Here is a 25240-nt window from a genome sequence, read left to right as displayed (position 1 = left end):
GAAGCAAACTGCTCTTTCAATTTTCCCACCAACTCCGCTTTAACTTACTCCAGTGTCAAATCCGTTATGCCTTTGATTATGTCATCAAGAGAGGTAGGCACCGATGGAGCGGATGGATTTGGAGTAGAAGGTACAGGCATCAGTCGTGGAACAAGAGGAATAGGTGGGGTGGAAATAGTAGGCACTAGCATAGGCCAAGAAACTGGCTAAGGAGGAGAAGAAATAATAGGGATAGAAGCAGGCATAGGAGCAGATGATGGTGTCGGTGTCATGGAACCATTCTGTAGGCGAGTCTTCCATATCCTCCTCTTGGTCAAAGTCGAGACTGCATCCTGGGCATCCTGCCAATCCGTTTTAAGACCCATAGGCTTCCTGTGATCCTCAAGAAGCTCACCCAACTCTTCCTGAAGAGCAGGATCTGCAGCTTGCAAGAAAAGCTCAACTTTTTCAACATCCAATGCTCTTTGTTCAATGGCATCAAGCTGACTATACCTCCTTCAAATTCTTGAATCAACTCTGAAGCAGCTAGACCTTTGTTTGGCATGTAGACCCACTCTCGGAATGACTGCCGAGTAGCCATACCAAAGTCCTTAAGGAAATATTCTTCTTTCAAGGCCTTCTTAAAATCTTGCCAATGTGTATTTTGAATAAAAAGATCAGTCGCTTTTGCCCTCAAAGCGGGTGTGACAAGACGAAGGAAGTACTTACTCATAAGTCTAGCTGGAACTCCAAAAAACCCCATCTTGATCTCATATGTCTTGAAATATGCTGAAACATTACGGCCATCAAATAGCTTCTTCTCATTCTCAATTTCTTCAATCGCCTTAGTCGTGCTGTTTGCATTCTCCTGCTCCGAATAGAGTTGCCTTTGCTGAGACAACTGTTGTTGATGCAATTGTTGCTGCTGCTGCATATACAATTGTGTCTGCTGATTTTGGAGCTGCATATACATGGACATATTCTGCAAAATCTGCTTTAGATCCTCTGTTGAAGTACTTGACGCAGTAGTCATTGATGGAGCTGAAGTAGAGGACACAGTTGGAATCGTGGAAGAGGCTGAAATAGAGGCTGAAGTATCTCGCATCCTGAAATTTCTGCGACGCTTTCACGTCGGGTTCACCAAAGATGTCGAAGGGTTGTCAAAAGAAAAGTCGCGACCATAGAGGACTTTGAATAATTTCAAGATAGAAGGATAGAAGGTCAATAGTGGCGGCCTCCACAAAGAATCATATTTATATTTCAACAACTCTTCAGAAGACTGATGAGACAAACAACTTGTTAGCTTAGCAACTCCCTCTTTTTCATCAGAGAAGCTGAACTCTGTTATAACAGCTTATTCTTTTGATTCAGACAGGTAATTATTGTCTATATTCACATCCACTGCCTTTGAGAATCCTGAATCCAATTTAAGACAATAATTTTGTATGCCTCAGTCTTCAGAATAGCTACAGCAGCAATAAAGGACGAGTACGGAAGATCCTTAGAGGTGTATACAAGAGGTTTAGGAAACAGTTTTAGTACAGATCATAATAATGTCCAGTACTGTAAACGATTTATATAAAAAACCAATAACATGACCAAAATCAAGGATCCCTTTTCTGAATAGCAAACTTCTCAATTTTGCATTATAATAGTTCGAGAGTTCATCACAAAATCATAGTGAAGTTTGTTGGAGCATGGAGAAAGCCACCCTTGCCGAATTTTCCTGCGCCCCCAAATTAGCTCTCTCTGAAAATAGCCAACTAATGACTGTGTCACGTAAGTAGAAGAGAATGTAGGCCTTCTGTTCAAGGACAGTTTTCTCACTTACTTGAGAACATGCCACAAGCCCCTGGCTATTCGAACAAAACAGTAATAGTGTCTAGAGTAGTACCAAACTGAATCTTCTTGTCTATCTTTCCCCCCCCCCCCCGTAACCTCCCAAGCTGCCAAAGCTCTTGAGTTGTATGGTCAGAACATGAGGTGACAAAAACTGTGAACCGCTTCAAAGCTCAGACTTTTGTGTTGAATTTTTCACATTGATGCTTGTTGTCTCCATCCAAAATCTCAACAGCTGTGAAAAATGCTAAAACTTTCTGTAAAGATTCTGCTCTGGCAACCTCAAGACTTAAGTCCAAGAAGGGATCATAAGTATTTGAACAATGTGAGCATTAGTACACTTCACCTGGCTTCTAAGACGTCCACCAAACAGTTGTTGGATGAGGCTTTCCTGAAAAGTTTTAGAACCACCACCAAGGTTCTTGATAGGGCAGCATTTGTGCAATGCCTCAATCAAATTCCTCATATATTCATGAGCATCCTCTTGACGCCACATTCGAAATGACTATGAAATGCACTGCAGATTCTTGACAAGGTAAGTTGGAGAGAAGCTGCTCCCTGAAGCAGCCAATGCCTTCTTTACATGAATTTCTAATGCATACATAGCACAAAATCCTGATGTACTTTTATGTAGACCACTCTGAAGATATGTCACAAGAGGTGCTGTATATGTTAAGCATTGCAGCACAAAGTTGTGAAAGCATGTATTGCCAAAATTTGTCAGACCTGCCCCAATTTTCGGCACACCAGATTTTGCATACATGTCAACCAGAGCATTATTGATTAATTCCTCTTGCTCCAAACCCTCTTCCACATAGAACAAAAGTATAAACACAACAAGTAAATATGTACAAAGTATCAAATCCCACACACAACTTTTGGGTGGATTTCACACCTCGAATGCGCAGCAATACGACAACGGTAAACCCTAATGGACCCCCCGGGGGGGGGGGGGGGGGGCGGGGGGTTGAAAGCAAGCCACAAAACTGATCGAACATGTGTAACTCATAAATTGTGGTTTAAGGTAAACCATGGATTTTGGGGGTTTTAATGTGTCAATGGTGTATGCATGGGATGAAAATAATTCTCATCAAGTTTAATCAAGTCATATTAGAAAATTAGGAAATATTAGTATCTATTAATATATAAATAAATAAATAGAGAAAAAAAATAAAAATAGGTTTTTCATGCATAAAAAATACTAATGATATATGTATCTGTGGATGTATAGTATGGCTAAAACATGAGGTTTAGTCACAATTTAGCCCTATCTTTATGTTAAAGTGAGTATTCTCTAAACTCTCTCTAAACCTACCACTAAATGCACAACCCTAACATTAGGGAGAGGAGGGGGTAATAAGTGATGATTAAGTATTGAAGCTAAATTTTTTTAATGCACTTTGCATATAGGATACATGTGTTTTGAGCATCAAAAGGGTTCAGTAGCACGACCATGCTCGGTGCGAACCCTATGTAATGCAATAATTACATTTAGAATGAAAGCATGAAAAGAAATGGTTTTTCATGGTCACAATGTTGTTTTAAATATATCAAAATGATTGAGCACTATGAATCATTCATAGTTGCATTGCATTTAACACATGGTATCATCTTGGATGCATGGAAATTGTCTTCATAAATATTGACCCTGTTGAGATAGCGAGCTCCACTCGTGATATGCCAGGGTGACCGTTGTGCATTTATGTCACCAATTTGTTAGTTGCAGATGCGGTTGGTACACCGCCCATGAATAATAGCTAGATGACAGGTATCCTTATCTACTCTAGTTCGTGGCTCAGCTAGTATGCCACCTTAGTTAGTTGAGTTTGGTTTGAGACCCATATATAGGGTTCTTCTATTTCTATGTACTTGAGTTCTTTTGGCTTACACAACTAAGAAGAGGAAAACTGTTTTGAGCCTCCACCTGTGTGTGTATTCCCCCATTGTGCAAGCAAGAAAGCTACAAGTGAGACTCCTTCCTTCTCTTCCACAATCTTGACATGGTATCAGAGCCTTGTGCATGGTAAGGAGCTCAAGAAAGCAAACCAAGTTCGCGGTGTTCCGGTAAGAGGACCAGTGTTGCTTTCGTTTTTCTGTTTTGGGAGCAAGTCTTTGCAGAGGTAGCATAGCCGAAAAGTGCAAGAGTGCATTGTCTCAGATTGAGACATCCTTCGGGATGTAGCAAGAGGGCAGTATATGCTGCGGGTAAGAGCTTTAGCCCTTAGTTGCTCTGTTTTTTTGATTTGAGGCCATTTCGGGGCCTGTTTTGCAGGCGGAAGTTTTTTGCACGCACTCAGGAAAAGGCCTAGTTTTATGCTGTGTGACCACTGTTCTACATGTCGGTGAAAAGTTACTGTAGAAATTGCATCGTATGCCTATGCGCAAAGACATTGGGAGTTATAGAATCATCCTTGTTGCCTATTGATGCAAAATCATCACTAGGAAGTGACTGTGTGGTCGAATACCACTTTTGTCAGTTTTGCAGATTTGCCCTTGTGAGGCTGAAGCTGTGTTCTTTGCAGTGACAGAATTTTTCGCAGTGTTCTGTAATGGCGTCTGATTCTCTTTCACAGATTGTCACTGAAAAGCTTGACAAGAACAACTTCCAAGCATGGAAGTTTAGAATGACAAATTTCCTTATGGGAAAAGGATATTGGAAATTCATTGCAAGAAATGAAAAAGAACTAGTTCTTCTTGATGTTCCCAATCAACAACAAATGCAGGCATTTAAAGCATGGCATGAGAGAGCCAGGAAAGTTATGTACTGGCTGTCTATCAGCATTTCAGACTCTATGATTGTGCATATTCAGGATGCAAGTACGCCAAAGGAGGCATGGGATACTTTGTCAAAAATGTATAGTACAAATACGCAAGCTAGGAAAATGCAGCTCAAGCAAGAGTTGCACAATGTGCAAAGAGAAAGTATTAGCATCAATGACTACCACATGAAGGTGAAGAAGATTGCAGATGCACTTGTTTCCATTGTGTCGCCAGTGGAAGATGATGATTTAGTTTCTGTGACCTTGAATGGTCTAGGAAAGGATTATGCACAGTTCAGAACATCCATTTCCGTCCGTGAAAGATTTCTTGATTTTGAGGGTTTGATTGCTCTTCTAATTTCTGAGGAGCAGAGAAATGGTGGTACATCTTCTTCAAGAGGAACTTCAAAAGAAGCTATCTTCTACTCAAATGCTGAAAGAGGTAGAGGCAGAGGTAGAGGAGGCCGATTTGGAGGCCGTGGTAGAAATCAGAATATGCAGCAAACTCAAGAAAACCAGTCCTATGGAGGAGGATATGGTAACTCTAGAGGCAGGGGGAGCCAAAGAGGTCGTGGAGGATGGCAAAGAGGCCAAAATGCAAAGAGCAATGTTGAATGCTACTACTGTAGTAAAATGGGTCATATGGCTAAAGACTGCTATAAAAAGAAGAATGACATCATGAATGGAAAATTGCAACAAGGGAACTATGCATCTTCTAGTAGACAGGATGATGACAGAAATGAGCATTTGTTTATGGTGCAGCACATGACCAATTCTATGACAACTGCAAAAGAAAGAAACGATGTGTGGTATGTTGACTCAGGTGCATCAAACCACATGACAGGTCATGCAGAATGGATGCAGGATGCAAGGAAAATGGAAAAACCAGGATTTGTGGAGACTAGTGATGATACTGCACATCCTATTGTGCAGATTGGAAAAATTTCTTTGTCTATGCAGGATGGAAAAAAAAAACCTGTTGGATGTATTTCATGTCCCGAATATCCCCGAGAACCTGGTTTCTGTTGGTCAAATGGTTGAGCAGGGCTTGTAGGTCAGATTTAATTCTCATGGATGCTTTGTTGAGGATATGAAAAATAAAGGTCGCTTGATAACAAAAGGAAAGAAGAAGGGCAGAATGTTTACGTTGGATGTAGACATGCCTGAATTGAGTGTAGCAATGTTTGCACATGGGACCGGTGTAGTTGCAAATATTGATATCTAGCATAAACGCATTGGTCATGTTAATGTACAGTGACTTAAATCAATGCAAGTCCAAAATATTGTTGCAGGATTGCCTAAATTCAAGGTTGCAGAAATGCATAAGGTATGCGAAGCCTGTCAATTTGGAAAACAGGCAAGGAAACCATTTCCTAGACATGTTCAAGAGAGTAAGAAGCCATTGGAATTAATCCACTCTGATGTGTGGACTACTAAAGCTGCATCTCTTGGAGGATGTCATTATTTTGTCACTTTTATTGATGACTATAGCACAAAAGTTTGGGAGTATTTTATGAAAAAGAAAAGTGAAGTTTTTGGGCATTTCAAAACTCTTAAAGCTATGGTTGAAAAAAAAACAGGTCTGCAAATAAAATGCCTAAGGTCAGATGGAGGGGGAGAGTACCTCTCAAATGAGTTTGCAAGGTTCCTGCAGGAGCATGGCATAAAGCAGCAATATTCATCAAGTCATACCCCACAACAAAATGGAATTGCAGAAAGAAAAAAACAGGCATATTGGAGAGGTATCTCGTGCCATGCTCAATGAAAAAGACCTACCAGATTTTTATTGGGCTGAGGTAGTTGCTACAGCAGTCTACATAATGAACAGGACTCCCACTGCAGCAATACATGGGATGACTCCAGAGGAGAGGTATAGTAGGAAACCACATATTTCTCATTTGAAGATTTTTGGTTGCATTGCCTATGTTCATGTGCCAGATGAGTTGAGATCCAAGTTGGATCCAAAAGCTGAGAAGTGCATCTTTATTGGTTACTCTCTGTAGCAGAAAGGGTATAGATGCTATAACCCTTCTACTCGTAAGTTTACAGTGAGCAAAGATGTTGTTTTTGATGAGATGAATAGCTGGTATAAACCAGTAAACGTGATTGATGATGTAGATGCACAAAATGGTAATGCTGCACAGAATTCACAATAGCAGTCACAAAATATTAGTGAACCTAGAGTGTCCTCTAGCAGTGGTTTACATTCTTCGCCATGGACAAGCAGATTGAGATCAGGAGAATCTGCTAAAAAAAATGCAGATAGTGGTATACAGGTTTCAGGAAAAGGAAAAGAGAAGGTAGATCAGCCCATGTTTGATGTGAATCCAGGTCACTCTTATGTGGATGGTGAATCCTGTGGCTCAAAACAGAGCATTGATGATGAGTTGGGTATTCCTTATATTGTTACACCTAGATTAAGAAAGACTAGGGATGTTTTGAGAGCACCTGGGAGTGAACCTACTTTGCGCAGGTCTACCAGAGCTAGGTATCCTGTGGATAGGCTAAAATATGATGGATTTACAGCCATTCACTATGCGTATATGGTCAAAGTGATACAGGAACCAGAACCCACTTCTTTTGAGCAAGCCATGGGAAAAGAAAAATGGGAGAAAGCCATGGATGAAGAAATGGATGCCTTGGAAGCAAATGCTACATGTGAATTGGTACCTTTGCCTAAAGGTAAGAATGCAATTGGTTGTAAGTGGGTTTACAAGGTGAAGCACAATGCATATGGTTCTGTGAACAGATACAAGGCAAGATTAGTAGTCAAGGGATATGCACAAACATATGGCATTGATTATGAAGAAACATTCAGTCCAGTTGCAAGGATGGCAACCGTAAGAGCAGTCATTGCTATGGCTGCATCAAAGGAATGGTCTTTACATCAGATGGATGTAAAGAATGCATTCTTGCATCGTGATTTGCAAGAAGAGGTATATATGGAGCAGCCACCAGGTTATGTGCATGCTGTTCATCCTGAGTTTGTTTGCAGGTTGAAGAAAGCCTTGTATGTCTTGAAGCAAGCACCTAGAGCATGGTCTGACAAGATAGGACAGTACCTTGTCACTATTGGCTTTCAGATTTCCAAGGCAGATTTCTCACTTTATGTGAGAAAAATAGAGAAACGTATTATGCTACTTATCATTTATGTTGATGATTTGATTATGACAAGTGACAGTGATGAAGATATCCTTCATGTGAAAATGCTATTGAAGCAGAAGTTTGAGATGAAGGATTTGGGAGAGTTATGTTATTTCTTGGGCATTGAGGTGATTAGATTACCAAGTGGGATACGGCTCTTGCAGAGGCAGTATGGATTGGACATGCTGTCCAAATATGGGATGGCAGGTTGTAAGCCTATTTCAGTTCCTTTGGAGCAGAATGTGAAGTTGAGCGCAGATGCAGGTGAGCTTCTAGAAGACCCTACTATGTACAGACGCATAGTAGGAAGTTTGATTTATATGACTATTACCAGGCCAGATTTGAGCTATGTTGTTGGATTGGTAAGTCAGTTTATGCAGGCTCTAAGGAAACCGCATTTGGATGCGGCTAGACGCATACTCAGGTATGTGAAGTCCACATTGCAGTATGGACTACTTTATGAGACTCGGGTTTAGATACAGTTGCATGGATACACTGATGCTGATTGGGCTGGTAGTATTTCTGATAGACGATCTACCAAGGGATATGTGTTCTCTTTTGGGAGTGCTGCAGTCACTTGGAGCAGCAAGAAACAGCCTACAGTTGCCTTGTCGAGCACAGAGGCTGAGTACAGGGGCGCAGCAATGGCTGCATGTGAGGTAGCTTGGTTGCATAAGCTACTTTATGATATGCATCAGCCTACAGATGGGTCAGTTGTCATTTATTGTGACAACATGAGTAGTATACACTTAGCAAAGAACCCAGTCTATCATGCTAGAACAAAGCACATTGAGGTGCATTATCACTATGTGCGGGAGAGGTTTTACTAGGTCTTATTGATCTAGTTTATGTCAGCATAGAGGATCAGGTAGCTGACATATTTACGAAGGCATTGGGCACAGAGAAGCTACGCAAGTTCAGAGACCTGCTTGGTGTGCAAGAATTGGGATTGAGCTCAAGGGGGAGTGTTGAGATATCGAGCTCCACTCGTGATATGCCAGGGTGACCGTTGTGCATTTATGTCACCGACTTGTCAGTTTTGCAAATGCGGTTGGTACACCGCCCACCATGAATAATAGCTAGGTGACAGCTATCCTTATCTACTCTAGTTCGTGGCTCAGTTAGTATGCCACCTTAGTTAGTTGAGTTTGGTTTGAGACCCATATATAGGGTTCTTCTATTTCTATGTACTTGAGTTCTTTTGGCTTACACAATTAAGAATAGGAAAACTATTTTCAGCTTCCACCTGTGTGTGTATTCCCCCATTGTGCAAGCAAGAAAGCTACAAGTGAGACTCCTTCCTTCTCTTCCACAATCTTGACAGACCCATGCTGAGAAGAGTGAGGTATCCCAAGCCATGGGGGTAGTTATTCATTTCCTTTGGGGAGTGTTCAATGAGGACCATATTTTATCTCCTAGAATGATTGTTTACAAGAGAGGAGTATGTATCGTACGTGCTTTATGTTTCCATGGATCACGAGGGGCCAATCCTCGAGGTGTAGGAGAGCTATAGTGGGCCGTGGAAATTAGTTGAGGGGTGCTCTCCCTGTGTTTGTTTTACATAGTGTACAACACCAATATGTGTAGGGGCCCCTTGTGAGGAGTTTGGGAAGGGCTATTTGTTGGACTACGAGCCATACAAACACTTATTTGGTTTGATCAATGTGTAGCCTTTGAATGCTCCTAGTAGCCATGAGGCCATGGAGTGTTTTGGTTTATCATAAAGGCCTAGCTAGAGCCTTAGAGCTAGTGTTGAGACCATTTTAGGTTGCGATAAATAGTGTGGTAGTATGATTTGTTAGATAACTAAAATAGACCCCATTTTCTTTAAAGGAAAGGGGGCGAACATCATCATGTTCGATGGTTGGGTGGACCCAGTGAGTTGGATTATTTCCTAACAAGGAAATATTCAGGTCTAGGAGCTGATTACATTGACTACCTTCTAGCGTTCACTCTTAGAACTTGATCAAGTGTCATTTTAGGGGACTGAGGATGAGATTTTTTCTTATGGGAAAAGAGCTTGAGTCCCAAAGCACTTAGCAAGAGGGAGGGAGACCGATGCCAATGATCATGTTGACAAATGACTAACAAGCAACTTGCCAAAACCAACCAAATAAGGCTGCCAAAAAAATAAAGTTTATGGTAATAAGATGGTAAGACTTGGGTAAATTGTGACTTTTAGTTGCATAAAAATATGAAGGTATAGAGTATTTGTATGGAATTATATGGCATATGAATATTAAAGCATGCTTTGAGATTTTATGAAAAGAAGTAACTCATGAATCCTTTCATAGCTTTACAAGAATTAGAATAGCCAAGAATTGGGAACAAGCCCAACCTCATTAAAGATCCTCTTAGAAGCAATAAGAATATGTTCTCAATCTTGAAACATACCCGCTTTGGCATTAATGAGTATGTACAAAATGGGATACATTTGATTTTGAAGTACAAGTAGTATAGAGAACCTAATAATAAACATCTCTAGACACTCTAGGAAATGATAGCAAAATGTGAATTAGCCACCTATATCAGAGCCCAACGCCATCCATTTTATATCATGTGAAGCCATTGTCTCTACTACTATGCAAAAGAGAAATCCTTCAAGATGAAATTTAACATAGAAAATGGAGACTCGAGAGACCATCATCGAACTTACCCTAGAAGAAGAAGAAACAACTTTGGGCATAAATAGAAAATTAGGGAGAAGCTCATAGTAGTACCCTAGCAATGGAAGGACTAAGTTGTAACCCAAAACGAGATGCTCTTGCTTGGTGAGGAGCTGAAAGTCACAACACAAAAGACCAAGAGCACACACAAAAGCAATGGAGACTTGAGCACACATAGAGATAGGGTAGAAATCTTCTTCTTCTTCCACACAAAAGAACTTAGTCTAAAACATGATAAGAGATTAATATTAAGGTACCACATTGTATGTACATGTGGTCACTAAGTACGAATCTGCTAAGAAAAGAAGAGGTGGCATAATGAATGTGCCATAACCAAGGATGAACTATGTGGGTGTAGTCTAACTATAGAATCGTTGGTGTATCCTCATGTTGATCACCTAACATGCCAGTGAATAATATCTTGCCACATCACCAAGGCACATAGTGGATGCCATCTCATGTAGATCTCGACATCTCAATACTCCCCCTCAAGCTCAACATGAGCTTGTGAACTCCAAGCGTAGTCTTGAAGCTTTGATGCTTCTTAGCTCTCAAGGCCTTAGTGAAAATGTTAGCATTTTGATCCTCTATGTGTTGACATGAACCAAGTCAATATCACCTGCTAGAACACGTTGCTGAATGAAATGGTAATGGACCTCTATATGTTTGATCCATGAGTGATACAATAGGTTCCTAGCCAATTAAATTCTATTAAGGTTATCACAATAAATGATGACATTCTTGTCCACTTGCATCTACAAATCATGAAGTAGCTCCTAAAACCAAGCTACCTCACATGCTACAATTTTAGTACCTCTATATCTAGTCTCTATACTAGACAAGGAAATTGCTAACTATTTCTTGTTGCTCCAAGTAACAACAACACGGCCAAAGAAAAACATAAAACCACTAGTATATCTCTTCTTTGAAATACGACTAGCCCAATTTGCATGTGTGCAACCATGCAAGTCCAATGGTACACATGTACCATAGAATAAGGCATAGTCTAATGTGGACTTAACATAATGCAATGTGTGTTGCATTGTATTCAAATGTGGTTTTTGTGGAAGCTGCATATAGGCCTAGTGATCATCAAATAAATAAGGCTACTCACCACAATCTTCTGATACATAGTGACATTCTCAATTGAGTCACCCTTATGTGCATATAAGATTAGCATTAACATCCAAAGGTATAGAAGTAGGCTTGTAGTCAACCATACCATATTCCTTCAACATATCCAATGCATACTATCTTTGTGAAAACCATCTACCCTCTAGACTCTTGATTACCTCTATGCCAAGAAAATAATGTAGCTCTCTCAAATCCTTCATCTCAAATTCAATCTTGAGAAGAGCTTTCACATTGTCAATCTCTATCTCACACTCACACGCACAATGATCAAATCCTTCATCTCAAATTAAATCTTCAGAAGAACTTTCACATTGTCAATTTCTATCTCACTATCACACACAATGCTCAAATCATCCATATATATAGTAATGACCACAATATCTATATCATTCTCACATTCATAGAGTGAGTGATCAAATTGTGATTTGTGAAATCCAATGCTGACAAGGTATTCTATAATCCTATCATGTCATGCCGTGGATGCGTACTTCAGCCCATATAGGGCCTTATGAAGCTTGTATACATAATCTGGATGACTCTCATCTACATAGTCAGATGGTTTCTCTACATAAATTTCCTCTTACAGTTCCCTATGAAAGAATGAATTTTTTACATCTATTTAATGCATGATCCAACCCTTTGATATACAACCATTGGATCCCTTACAATAGTCATTTTAGCCATTGGAGAAAAATTCTTCTCATAATCAATACCATGTGTCTATGCATAACTTTTGGCAATCACTTGTGCCTTATAGTGCTTAATAGATCCATCTAACTTATGCTTGTGACCTTACAAACCCATGTGCAATCACATTCTTTCTTGCCTTCAAATAACGACACCTAGTCCCATGTGTCATTATCCATAAGTGCAACCATTTCTTCATCCATAGTATGATCCCAATACTCATTACCCACAACATACTCAAAACAAGTGGATTCCACATCCTGTTTAACCTTAGCCATGCATGCATAGTGGTGAGCTATACAACTATCATAAGTCAATCACTATGTTGGTTTTTTCACTCTAGTTGACTAGGGTGGACCTAGATCACTGCCAGCTGCTTTAGCATCCTCTTGTTTCTTTTGCACACTAGGTGTTTTAATTGATGGAATCCAAACTCCTTATCCAAGCTTTGCATAGAGCCATCTAAATTAGTATCAACGTGAGAGAAACTTGATGACGCATTTGTTATAATAGTGAGTTTCAAACTTTTTCTTTACCTTTTCTTGACATGTGTGATATACTTAGTAACATGTGACCTCAATCTACCACTCCAAGGTCTATAAATAGAACCATGACTAGGAGATCCTTGCGGTCCACTCAATGTCTGTGATTGCTGATCTATAGACCTAACCTCTCCTATAGATAGATAATGCATTATAGTTGCATACCAAGAAGGGATGGAAGTGGTCTCAATTTTGAATAGACCTTCAATATCACTTCCTTTGGCTCCTCGAAAATCCACAAGACATTCCACAATGCCCTATGGCTTTGGTGGCCTACTCTTAATCTCATAATCAAACTCTTTCAAAGTGATTAACCACTTTGCTAAACGGTCAAGCCGCTGCAAACTATTTATCAATAGTCTAAGTCCCTCTGCTTTCCTAAAAAATACCATCTTCTCATAGAGAATATAGTGTCTAAATTTCTTTATCATGAAAACCATTCCAAGGCACAATTTTTCCATATAGGTACAATTAACTTCAAATATACCTATTTTACATCTAGCAAAGGCAATTGGATGATACCATTTCTCTTCCCAAATTTGGACTAAACAACATCTAATAATATGCATTGTTGCTACTAAAAATATATAGATGACCTCACCTCTTTTGGGTGCTTTTACGATTGGCACTTTCAATAGTTGCTTCACATCATCAAAAGATATGTGAGAGGCTTCACTCCAATCAAATAGATAGTTAAAAGATAACAGGTTCATCAATGGCAACATTCTTTATGCCAATGCATTGATAAATCTCTGATAATATCCCATTGATAATAGAAAGTTGTGTACCTCGTTTGGAATGCAAGGCGGGCTCATAGTGACTATGATCTTTATCTTTTCCAGGTCAGTCTCACAATCCCCACGAAGCTAACCACATGGCCCAATAACAACCCATAGGGCACCCTAAAGTTGCACTTTGATGGATTAAGAGAAATGTAGAACTCTCTGCAATGCTTTAAAAAATTCCATAAAATAATCAATTACCTTTCCCTTAGTAACATGTGACTGAATCAAATATTTGATAAATGAAATGAAATGGATTTGTACCTCTTCCCAGGCTGAGATGAGAGAGGATTGATGTCATGGCTTAGATCTAGGTAGAGAGACCTCTGTTTTGACTGTATTTTCACGAGATATGATGCAGTGAATGAAATTGTTGATTTCTAGTCTTTCTCTCTCCTCTCAGTAGCCTGTTCTTATGTATATTCTATGAGAGAGGGGGATGGGTCATGATAAGAGATTTTGATTGTGGGATGATGTTGGAGTGTGAAGGAGCATAGATCAAGGTTTAGAGGAGCATCAATGGTTGTTGGAAAGCATCAATGAGCCTCCAATCAGGAGATGAATACGATATAAGACGCAGCTCTATGAGTAAGTTGTAAATTCAATTATTTTATGATAAATTATGTTTGTAAATGGCTGAAAATGGCTGTCAATGCTATGATCTATCATAAATATTAAGGAAATCAAGAAAAAATAGTCATCTAATAACTTATTTATAAACACGCAAAACCCACAACACTGGGATTTTAAGGAAATCATGAGTTTTGGGATTTTGTTGTGTATATGGTATTCCTATGGAATAGAATGTGATAATAATTCTCAAAAATCTCAATCAATCCAAATCACTAAATTAAAAAATATAGATATTTATAAATAAATAAATAGAGTAAAATATAAAAAGGAGAGAAAAAGGGTTTTTACATCTAAAAAATAGAAAAATTTTACATTTGTGTTTGTGAATATATGATAAGGCCAAGACACGAGATTTAGCCTCAATTCAGTCCTATCTTTATGTTAAAGTAGGTATTTACTACTTTTATGAAGGAAAAATACATTTAATGTTGAGATATCGAGCTCCACTCGTGATACGCCAGGGTGACCGTTGTGTATTTATGTCACCGACTTGTCAGTTGCAGACGCGGTTGGTACACCGCCCATGAATAATAGCTACATGATAGCTATCCTTATCTACTCTAGTTCGTGGCTCAGTTAGTATGCCACCTTAGTTAGTTGAGTTTGGTTTTGAGACCCATATAGAGGGTTCTTCTATTTCTTTGTACTTGAGTTCTTTTGGCTTACACAACTAAGAAGAGGAAAACTGTTTTCAGCCTCCACCCTTGTGTGTCTTCCCCCATTGTGCAAGCAAGAAAGCTTCAAGCGAGACTCCTTCCTTCTCTCCCAAAATCTTGACATGGTATCAGAGCCTTGTTCGTGGTAAGGAGCTCAAGAAAGCAAGCCAAGCTCGCGGTGTTCTGGTAAGAGGAGCAGTGTTGCTTTCATTTTCTGTTTTGGGAGCAGATCTCTGCAGGTAGCACAGTCGGAAAGTGCAGGAGTGCATTGTCTCATGTTGACACGCCCTTCGCGGTGAAGCAAGAGGGCAGTATATGCTGCGGGAGAGGGCTTTAGCCATTGGCGACCTTGTTTTTTTGATTTGAGGCCATTTCGGGGCCTGTTTTGGAGGCGGAAGTTTTCTGCACGCACTCAGAAAAAGGCCCAGTTTTATGATGTGCAGCCACTGTTCTACAGGTCGGTGAAAAGTTACTGTAGAAATTACATCGTATGCTTGTGCGCAGAGACATTGGGAGTTACAGAATCATCCCTGTTGCCTGTTGATGCAAAATCGTCACTAGGAAGTGACTGTGTGGTCAAATACCACTTTCGCCAGTTTTGCAGATTTTCCCTTGTGAGGGTGAAGCTGTGTTTTTTGCAGTGACAGAATTTTTTGCAGTGTTCTGTAATGGCATCTGATTCTCTTTCACAGATTGTCACTGAAAAGCTTGACAAGAACAACTTCCAAGCATGGAAGTTTAGAATGACGAATTTCCTTATGGGAAAAGGATATTGGGAATTTGTTGCAGGAAATGAAGAAGAACCAGTTCTTCCTGATGTTCCCAATCAACAGCAAATGCAGGCATTTAAAACATGGCATGAGAGAGCCAGGAAAGTTATGTACTAGCTGTCTATCAGCATTTCAGACTCTATGATTGTGCATATTCAGGATGCAAGTACGCCAAAGGAGGCATGGGATACTTTGTCAAAAATGTATAGCACAAATACGCAAGCCAGGAAAATGCAGCTCAAGCAAGAGTTGCATAATGTGCAAAGAGAAAATATGAGCATCAATGACTACCACATGAAAGTGAATAAGATTGCAGATGCACTTGCTTCCATCGGGTCGCCAGTGGAAGATGATGATTTAGTTTCTGTGACCTTGAATGGTCTAGGAAAGGATTATGCACAGTTTCGGACATCCATTTCAGTTCGTGAAAGATTTCCTGATTTTGAGGAGCTGATTGCTCTTCTAATTTCTGAGGAGCAAAGAAATGGTGGTGCATCTTCTTCAGGAGGAACTTCAAAAGAAGCTGTCTTCTACTCAAATGCTGGAAGAGGTAGAGGCAGAGGTAGAGGAGGCCGATTTGGAGGCCGTGGCAGAAATCAGAATATGCAGCAAACTCAAGAAAACCAGTCCTATGGAGGAGGACGTGGTAACTCTAGAGGCAGGGGGAGCCAAAGAGGTCGTGGTGGATGGCAAAGAGGTCAAAATGCAAACAGTAATGTTGAATGCTACTACTGTGGTAAAATGGGTCATATGGCTAAAGACTGCTATAAAAAGCAGAATGACATCATGAATGGAAAACTGCAACAAGGGAATTATGCATCTTCTAGTAGACAGGGTGATGACAGAAATGAGCATTTGTTCATGGTGCAGCACATGAACAATTCTGTGACAAGTGCAGAAGAAAGCAATGATGTATGGTATGTTGACTCAGGTGCATCAAACCACATGACAGGTCATGCAGAATGGATGGAGGATGCAAGGAAAATGGAAAAACCAGGATTTGTGGAGACTGGTGATGATACTGCACATCCTATTGTGCAGATTGGAAAATTTCCCTTGTCTATGCAAGATGGGAAAAAGAAATACCTGTCCGATGTATTTCATGTCCCGAATATCACCAAGAATCTGGTTTCTATTGGTCAAATGGTTGAATAGGGCTTGCAGGTCAGATTTAATCCTCATGGATGCTTTGTTGAGGATATGAAAAATAAAGGTCGCTTGATAGCAAAAGGAAAGAAGAAGGGCAGAATATTTACATTGGATGCAGACATGTCTGAATTGAGTGCAGCAATGTTTGCACATGGGATCGGTGTAGTTGCAGATATTGGTATGTGGCATAAATGCATTGGTCATGTTAATGTACAGCGACTTAAATCAATGCAGGCCCAAAATATTGTTGCAGGTTTGCCGAAATTCAAGGTTGCAAAAATGCATAAGGTATGTGAAGCCTGTCAATTTGGAAAACAGGCAATGAAACCATTTCCTAGACATGTTCAAGAGAGTAAGAAGCCATTGGAATTAATCCACTCTGATGTGTGGACAACTAAAGCTGCATCTCTTGGAGGCTGTCATTATTTTGTCAGTTTTATTGATGACTATAGCACAAAAGTTTGGGTGTATTTTATGAAAAAGAAAAGTGAAGTTTTTGGGCATTTCAAAACTCTTAAAGCGATGGTTGAAAAAGAAACAGGCCTGCAGATAAAATGCCTAAGGTCAGATGGAGGGGGAGAGTACCTCTCAAATGAGTTTGCAAGGTTTTTGCAGGAGCATGGCATAAAGCAGCAATATTCATGCAGTTATACCCCACAACAAAATGGAATTGCAGAAAGGAAAAACAGGCATATTGGAGAGGTATCTCGTGCCATGCTCAATGAAAAAGACTTGCCAGATTTTTATTGGGCTGAAGCAGTTGCTACAGCAGTCTACACAATGAACAGGACTCCCACTGCAGCAATACATGGAATGACTCCAGAGGAGAGGTATACTGGTAGGAAACCAGATATTTCTCATTTGAAAATTTTTGGTTGCATTGCCTATGTACATGTGCCAGATGAGTTGAGATCCAAGTTGGATCCAAAAGCTGAGAAGTGCATCTTTATTGGTTACTCTCTGCAGCAAAAAGGGTATAGATGCTATAACCCTTCTACTCGTAAGTTTACAGTGAGCAGAGATGTAGTTTTTGATGAGATGAGTAGCTAGTATAAACCATAAATGTGATTGATGATGTAGATGCACAAAATGGTAATGCTGCACAAAATTCACAGCAGCAGTCACAAAATATTAGTGGACCTGGAGCGTCCTCTAGTAGTGGTTCACATTCTTCACCATGGACAGGCAGATTGAGATCAAGAGAATCTTCTCAAAGTAATGCAGATAGTGGTATGCAGGTATCACGAAAAGGAAAAGAGAAGGTTGATCAGTCCATGTTTGATGTGAATGCAGGTCACTCTTATGTGGATGGTGAATCCAGTGGCTCAGAACAGAGCATTGATGATGAGTTGGGTATTCCTTCTATTGTTACACCTGGAGTAAGGAAGACCAGGGATGTTTTGAGAGCACCTGGGAGTGAACCTACTTTGCGCAGGTCTACGAGAGCTAGGTATCCTGTGGATAGGCTGAAATATGATGGATTTACAGCCATTCACTATGCATATATGGTCAAAGTGATACAGGAACCAGAACCCACATCTTTTGAGCAAGCCATGGGAAAAGAAAAATGGGAGAAAGCCATGGATGAAGAAATGGATGCCTTGGAAGCAAATGCTACATGGGAGTTAGTACCTTTGCCTAAAGGTAAAAATGCAATTGGCTGTAAGTGGGTTTATAAGGTGAAGCACAATGCACATGGTTCTGTGAACAGATACAAGGCAAGATTAGTAGTCAAGGGGTATGCACAAACATATGGCATTGACTATGAAGAAACATTCAGTCCAGTTGCAAGGATGGCAACTGTAAGAGCAGTCATTGCTATGGCTGCATCAAAGGGATGGTCTTTGCATCAGATGGATGTAAAGAATGCCTTCTTGCATGGTGATTTGCAAGAAGAGGTCTATATGGAGCAGCCACCAGGTTATGTGCATGCTGTTCATCCTGAGTCTGTTTGCAGGTTGAAGAAAGCCTTGTATGGCTTGAAGCAAGCACCTAGAGCATGGTCTGACAAGATAGGACAGTATCTTGTCACTATTGGCTTTCAGATTTCCAAGGCAGATTTCTCACTTTATGTGAGAAAAATAGAGAAATGTTTTATGCTACTTGTCATTTATGTTGATGATTTGATTATGACAGTTGACAGTGATGAAGATATCCTTCATGTGAAAATGCTATTGAAGCAGAAGTTTGAGATGAAGGATTTGGGAGAGCTGCGTTATTTCTTGGGCATTGAGGTGATTAGATCACCAAGTGGGATACAGCTCTTGCAGAGGCAGTATGGATTGGACATGCTGTCCAAATATGGGATGACAGGCTGTAAGCCTATTTCAGTTCCTTTGGAGCAAAATGTGAAGCTGAGCACAGATGCAGGTGAGCTTCTAGAAGACCCTACTATGTACAGACGCATAGTAGGAAGTTTGATTTATATGACTATTACCACGCCAGATTTGAGCTATGCTGTTGGATTGGTAAGTCAGTTTATGCAGGCTCCAAGGAAACCACATTTGGATGCGGCTAGACGCATACTCAGGTATGTGAAGTCCACATTGCAATATGGACTATTTTATGAGACTGGGGTTCAGATACAGTTGCATGGATACACTGATGCTGATTGGGCTGGTAGTATTTCTGATAGACGATCTACCAGTGGATATGTGTTCTCTTTTGGGAGTGCTGCAGTCACTTGGAGCAGTAAGAAACAGCCTACAGTTGCCTTGTCGAGCACAGAGGCTGAGTACAGGGGTGCAGCAATGGCTGCATGTGAGGTAGCTTGGTTGCATAAGCTACTTTATGATATGCATCAGTCTACAGATGGACCAGTTGTCATTTATTGTGACAACATGAGTAGTATACATTTGGCAAATAACCCAGTCTATCATGCTAGAACAAAGCACATTGAGGTGCATTATCACTATGTGCGAGAGAGGGTTTTACTAGGTCTTATTGATCTAGTTTATGTCAGCACAGAGGATCAGGTAGCTGACATATTCACGAAGGCATTGGGCGCAGAGAAGCTGTGCAAGTTCAGAGACCTGCTTGGTGTGCAGGAACTAGGATTGAGCTCGAGGGGGAGTGTTGAGATATCGAGCTCCACTCGTGATACGCCAGGGTGACCGTTGTGTATTTATGTCACCAACTTGTCAGTTGCAGATGCGGTTGGTACACCGCCCATGAATAATAGCTACATGATAGCTATCCTTATCTACTCTAGTTCGTGGCTCAGTTAGTATGCCACCTTAGTTAGTTGAGTTTGGTTTTGAGACCCATATAGAGGGTTCTTCTATTTCTTTGTACTTGAGTTCTTTTGGCTTACACAACTAAGAAGAGGAAAACTGTTTTCAGCCTCCACCCTTGTGTGTCTTCCCCCATTGTGCAAGCAAGAAAGCTTCAAGCGAGACTCCTTCCTTCTCTCCCAAAATCTTGACATTTAAAAAATGCTCTTACCATCAAAAGGGAGAATGGGGGTATTAAGGGCTGAATAATGCACTAAATTATGAATTTTTTCTAGTACATGGCATAAAGACATGTGGTTTTTAAAATTAAGAGGGTCTAGTAGCACGAGCATATTTGGTCGTAGCTGCCCTCCTGTACAATCATGCAACAATCTCATTTAGAGTAAATGCATGAAAAGAAATATTTTTGTACCTTCACAATGTTGGTTATTGATGGAAAAAATGTTTGAGCACTATAAATAATACACAATTGCATTGCATGCAACACATGGTATCATCCTATTGGATGCACAACAATTGTTTTTATGAATAATGACTTATGTTGAGGAGGGGAAGTACCCTAAGCTCTATAGGGTTAGTGGTTTTTTTTCTTTGGAGAGTATTCAATGAGGAATATATTATATTTCATGGAACAATTCATTAAAAGAGTGGAGCATGTATCATATGTGTCCTATGTATGTGTTACACATCTTAGGGTCAATTGCTGAGGTGTAGGAGAGTCAAAGTGGAACTGTGGCAATCAACCGAGGGCCTCTCCCTTTATCTGTGCTTATGTGGTGTATTACATTGATATGCGTAGGGATTCCCTATGAGGAGTGTGGGAAGGGTTATTCATTGGATTATTATCCATACAAATGAAAAGTTCTACATTAGAGGTTAGGGTATTATATCTCTTAGACACTCTTAGCCATGGGTCCAAGGGGTAGTTTGGTGTGTAGTAGAGGCCCGGCTAGTTCCATAGAGCCAATGTTAGGCCTATTTTAGGTCCTGACAGGTCGTGCATTTGCCATGAGTGGCTAAGTGGTAGTCTTCAAATCTGGGTCAATAGGGACTAGTTTATTAGTGTATGCCAAAAGGCAATGAGATAGATTCAAAAGATCATCAAATCAAGCTTTAGAAGTAAGAAAGAGTTGAATGGGCTAGACAGTGGGCTGAAATTATTAGGAGATATTCTTTAGAAAGAAGTGGTTCGTAACTCTAGTCCCACATATAGTCCATTTAGAAAGAGGAGGAAGTTCTAGTACTTCCCTTCTCTCTCCCAGTTAGATAGCCCACTTTGGGTGGAGTAATAGTTCCCATTGTTCAAAATCCTTTAGTGAATTTGGTTGTCACCATGGCACAACCCATTGCAATTGTAGTAGGAACATGCACTTGCTAGCCTTATGATAGCCTTAGGATTTCGTGTGCCCATTTTTAATGGGTTAGCAGAGGAAGATGCAAAGCTTCATATATTAATGAATTCCAAAATTTGATGTCTAACTATCGAATCCAAGATGAAGGACACTTGATGATGTTCTTTAATATGACTTTGAAAGGATGAGCTACAGTGTTGTATCACAGCCTAAAACTAGAACTATAACTATGAGTGACCTATTTTTGTGGTCTTTCAAAGAGATTTTGCCCCTCAAAGGGGAGGTCAGTGTACTAGCTATGTGTTCTCAATGTAACACATCAAGAACCTCATGAGAATGTTCCAAGCTATGCTAAGAGATTGAAGGAAGTATTTCGTAAGTTGCAGACCTATATTCCCATTCCAACTGCTACTCAGCTATAATACTTTTTGCATGGGCTAGACTTTAACATTTAAGTACAATTATGCAATGTTGCTTTTGCTGACATTGATATGACTATTACATGAGCAAAGGAGGTAGAGTTGTGATGACTACAGCTGGCCTATACCTCTAGGAAAAAATGGAATCTAAGTCTAGGTGCTAAAAATACTTTAGCATTGACAAATGGAGGTCAAGGGATTCCCATGAATACTTCCAATGGAAGAGGAAGCATGATTTAGAATGTGTCCATGTTGCCAGCTCCTACCAGTGTGACCATGCCTATGGCTAGTCAAATGGCTCCATAGAGTATTGGAGGCCAAACAATAAATCGTTATGTTGTTCCAAGGAATCAACATGCAATTCCCAATCAAGTGGTTAGATGAATGGAACAAGAGGTAGACAATCGTGGCTATGAGTTAAGTGTCTCGAATGTCCTTAGCAAAGTTAAGGATATGATGAAGCACTATACTAACATGATCACCAAACAATATAGGAAAATAGCTATTGATGTTAATTTCCTTAAGAAACAGCAGAATTTGATAGGGAGTCGATACCCTAAAGAGGGTGCCCCCTCAAGATTTAGTGTTATAAGTGGTGTGGCAACCAACATTTCCTTAGGAATTGTTCGAATGTTAAATGTGATATATGGGAAAAGTCCTACCACTTAGTTAGTACCTCTTGGAGAAAGATTAGCTCTATCCAACAATGAAATAACTAGCTAAGTCTAGTCAACTGTCAAGCACAAGGGAATAATCTCTAGTATGATGAGGGACTTAAACAAATACCGCAAAGAGGCAAAGCTATTATAGAGGAGCTGCCTAGTGGTAGTGGAGTTATCTTTATTAAAACTCTTTATGTTAAAGGAACTGAAGCTTCTAATGTACATGCTATTATAAGAGGTCAAAAGGGTAAAGATGGTGGAAAAGATCAGGTAAAACCTATCGAGGGAAATCCTAAGCAAGATAATAAGGGTACACAAGTCCTTAACCCTGACATGGAAGGAGAATCTCTAAAAGCCATTGATGGTAAAGCTGATGCCAAGAAAAGATCGGGTTTATAAACCTAGTCAACCAAGATGATTCAAGAAGGATAGTCGACCAATATAAATTTTGACTCAACTTCACTACTTCCCAAGCCAACCTTGGGGCAATGCATGGATCTCGCAGCTATGCAACTGAATGAGGAACATCAATATTGAGTGCATCTTGAGCAAGATATCTTATGCCTCAAGCGTCCTACCTCCAAAATTTATTTTGCTAGACAATGATTCCATGAGTTGCACATGTTGATATGGCAAGCTCAACACATGCATATATTGATGATGGACCACCTAACTAGATTGGTCCACACATGTGTACTTAGCATGTTGGTGGTCATTATGATCCTCACATGGCCACAAACTTATCCCTTATTATATTTGGTTTGTTGCACCTACCTATAGCTGGTATAGTTATAGTGCCAATCAATTAGTATAGTCAGTTATGCATTGTTTGATTACTTTGTATACATTGTATTGTGTGTGGAAGAAGAAGAACAAACCGGTAAGAAAAGGTTTTAGCTTCCATCTCTCTTCTTGTGTTCTTAAATGAGCTTCCTCTTGTGTGTATGGTGTAGCAACTCAAGCAAGTCCCCCCACCATGTGATTTTTGACATGGTATTAGAGTGGTGCAATTGAGAGAGGCTAGTTTCGAAGGTTGAAAAGAAGGAGAAAAAGCAAGGATTTAAACAACCAAGCAATGGGTAAGAAGTTATTTCATTCTTCCACTCTTTCTCTTGGATAGTGCTTGGTGGAGGCACCACAAGCACAGCACAGTAAAAATATCAGATTGCTGTGAGATTTGGTGTGCAAGCAAAGCACTCTATTTTCTACAAGCAAGCCCTTTAGGGATTATCCATGGGCTTTTTGGCCATGTGAGGCCATTTTGAACCCCATTTTAGACACACAAGGTTGTGGACAACATTTTTAGGGCATATTGCAAGTTTGACTATGTCAATCGAAAGTGGATGCATAAGTTATAAATTTGAAATTTGTAATTTTTAAGATGTTTGCTAGGAAGCAAACATAATTTTTATCTACAAACAGGTTGCAAATTACTTGTACTGTTAAGAAGCTAGTGAAAAAGGCTGCTTGGTGTATTACTATGCATTGGTTGTGAAAGGTTACAGAATACTTGCTTGCTATTTTGTATTATTTTGTGATAATGGCAGAGAATAGTAGAAACCCTATCATTGAGAAGCTAGAAAAGAACATCTATCCATCATGGAAGTTTTATTTGATGAACTTCCTTATTAAAAAAGGAATTTATGAGTTCGTTTCAAGTGAAGAAAAGGGGGCATAGCTGAGTAACCCTACAATGACTGTAGATGAATTAAAGGCATGGAAATAATAAAATGCAAAGGACAAAATGATGATGTATGGGCTATTTTCAATCATTGATAATGCTATGTTGGGGCATATCAAGAATGCAAAAACTTCACATGCAGCTTGGATAATTTTTGAGAACATGTTTTCTACTAAATACAAAGGCATAGAAGATTCAACTTAAGTAAGAGTTGAATACTTTGAAGAAAGAAAAAATGTGTGTCAATGAGTATGTTTTGAAGGTGAGGAGTATTGCAGATTCTTTGATAGCAATTGATGCAATGTCTGACGATGATGATTTAGTTTCATTCACTGGTAGCCTTAATATTGAGAAGGCTTGGAAATCGTTTGTTACCTATATATATATATATATATATATATATATATATATATATATATATATATATATATATATATATATATGAAAGTCATTTTTAAATTTTGATGAATTGGTCTCTCTCATGATAACTAAAGAGATCAATATGCAGGGTGACTCATCTGAAAGAAATGGTGAATAAGTTTAAGCATTTTATTCAAGTTCAAGAAGGAGGCGTGGAAGATTCTCTTTGAGAGGACATGTTATGGAACATTTTAGTGACCAGCAAAACAAGTTAAATCAGCAATTCAGTGTGACTGGTCATATATTGCTTTACTAAGAAGGATGATATCCATAGTGTTAAATTTTAGCAAGGAAATTTGCATCATCTTCATGATAGAATGAAGACAAAAATGATCATCTCTTTATTATGTCACATATGGTGAATGCTATTACAAGAAAGGGGACACATGATGATGTGTAGTATGTCAATTCACGTGCATCTAATCATATGAGTGGTCATTCAGAAAGATTTGGAGAGATATAGGATTTATAAAATCCAAGTTACGTGCACATGGGTGATGATTTATGCCACCTAGACTCCCATAGCTGGAGTTCATGGAATGACCCCCGAAGAATGCTTTATAGACAAGAAGCCTGATGTATCACACTTGAAAGTGTTTGGATGTATTGCATATGTTCATGTGCCAGATGAGCCGTGAAAGAAGCTTGATCCAAAGGCTGAAAAATATAATTTTATTGGAAAATCTTTAGAGCAAAAAGGGTATCACTATTATAACCTTGTCATAGGTGAGTT

At 39.6% G+C, this 25240-nt stretch overlaps 1 pseudogene; it reads right to left on the bottom strand.

The window, feature by feature from the left end:
- Positions 1-1991: 1991 nt before the first annotated feature.
- On the bottom strand, positions 1992-2581 carry LOC148014400 (ubiquitin carboxyl-terminal hydrolase 23 pseudogene; annotated as a pseudogene).
- Positions 2582-25240: the final 22659 nt, after the last annotated feature.

Source organism: Lygodium microphyllum, chromosome 25 (genome assembly GCF_053477565.2).
Source record: "Lygodium microphyllum isolate KBCC chromosome 25, Lygodium_microphyllum_v1.1.10, whole genome shotgun sequence".
Lineage (NCBI taxonomy): Eukaryota > Viridiplantae > Streptophyta > Polypodiopsida > Schizaeales > Lygodiaceae > Lygodium > Lygodium microphyllum.
The sequence above is the reverse complement of the archived record's forward strand: the minus strand, read 5'-3'. Positions and strand labels throughout refer to the sequence as shown.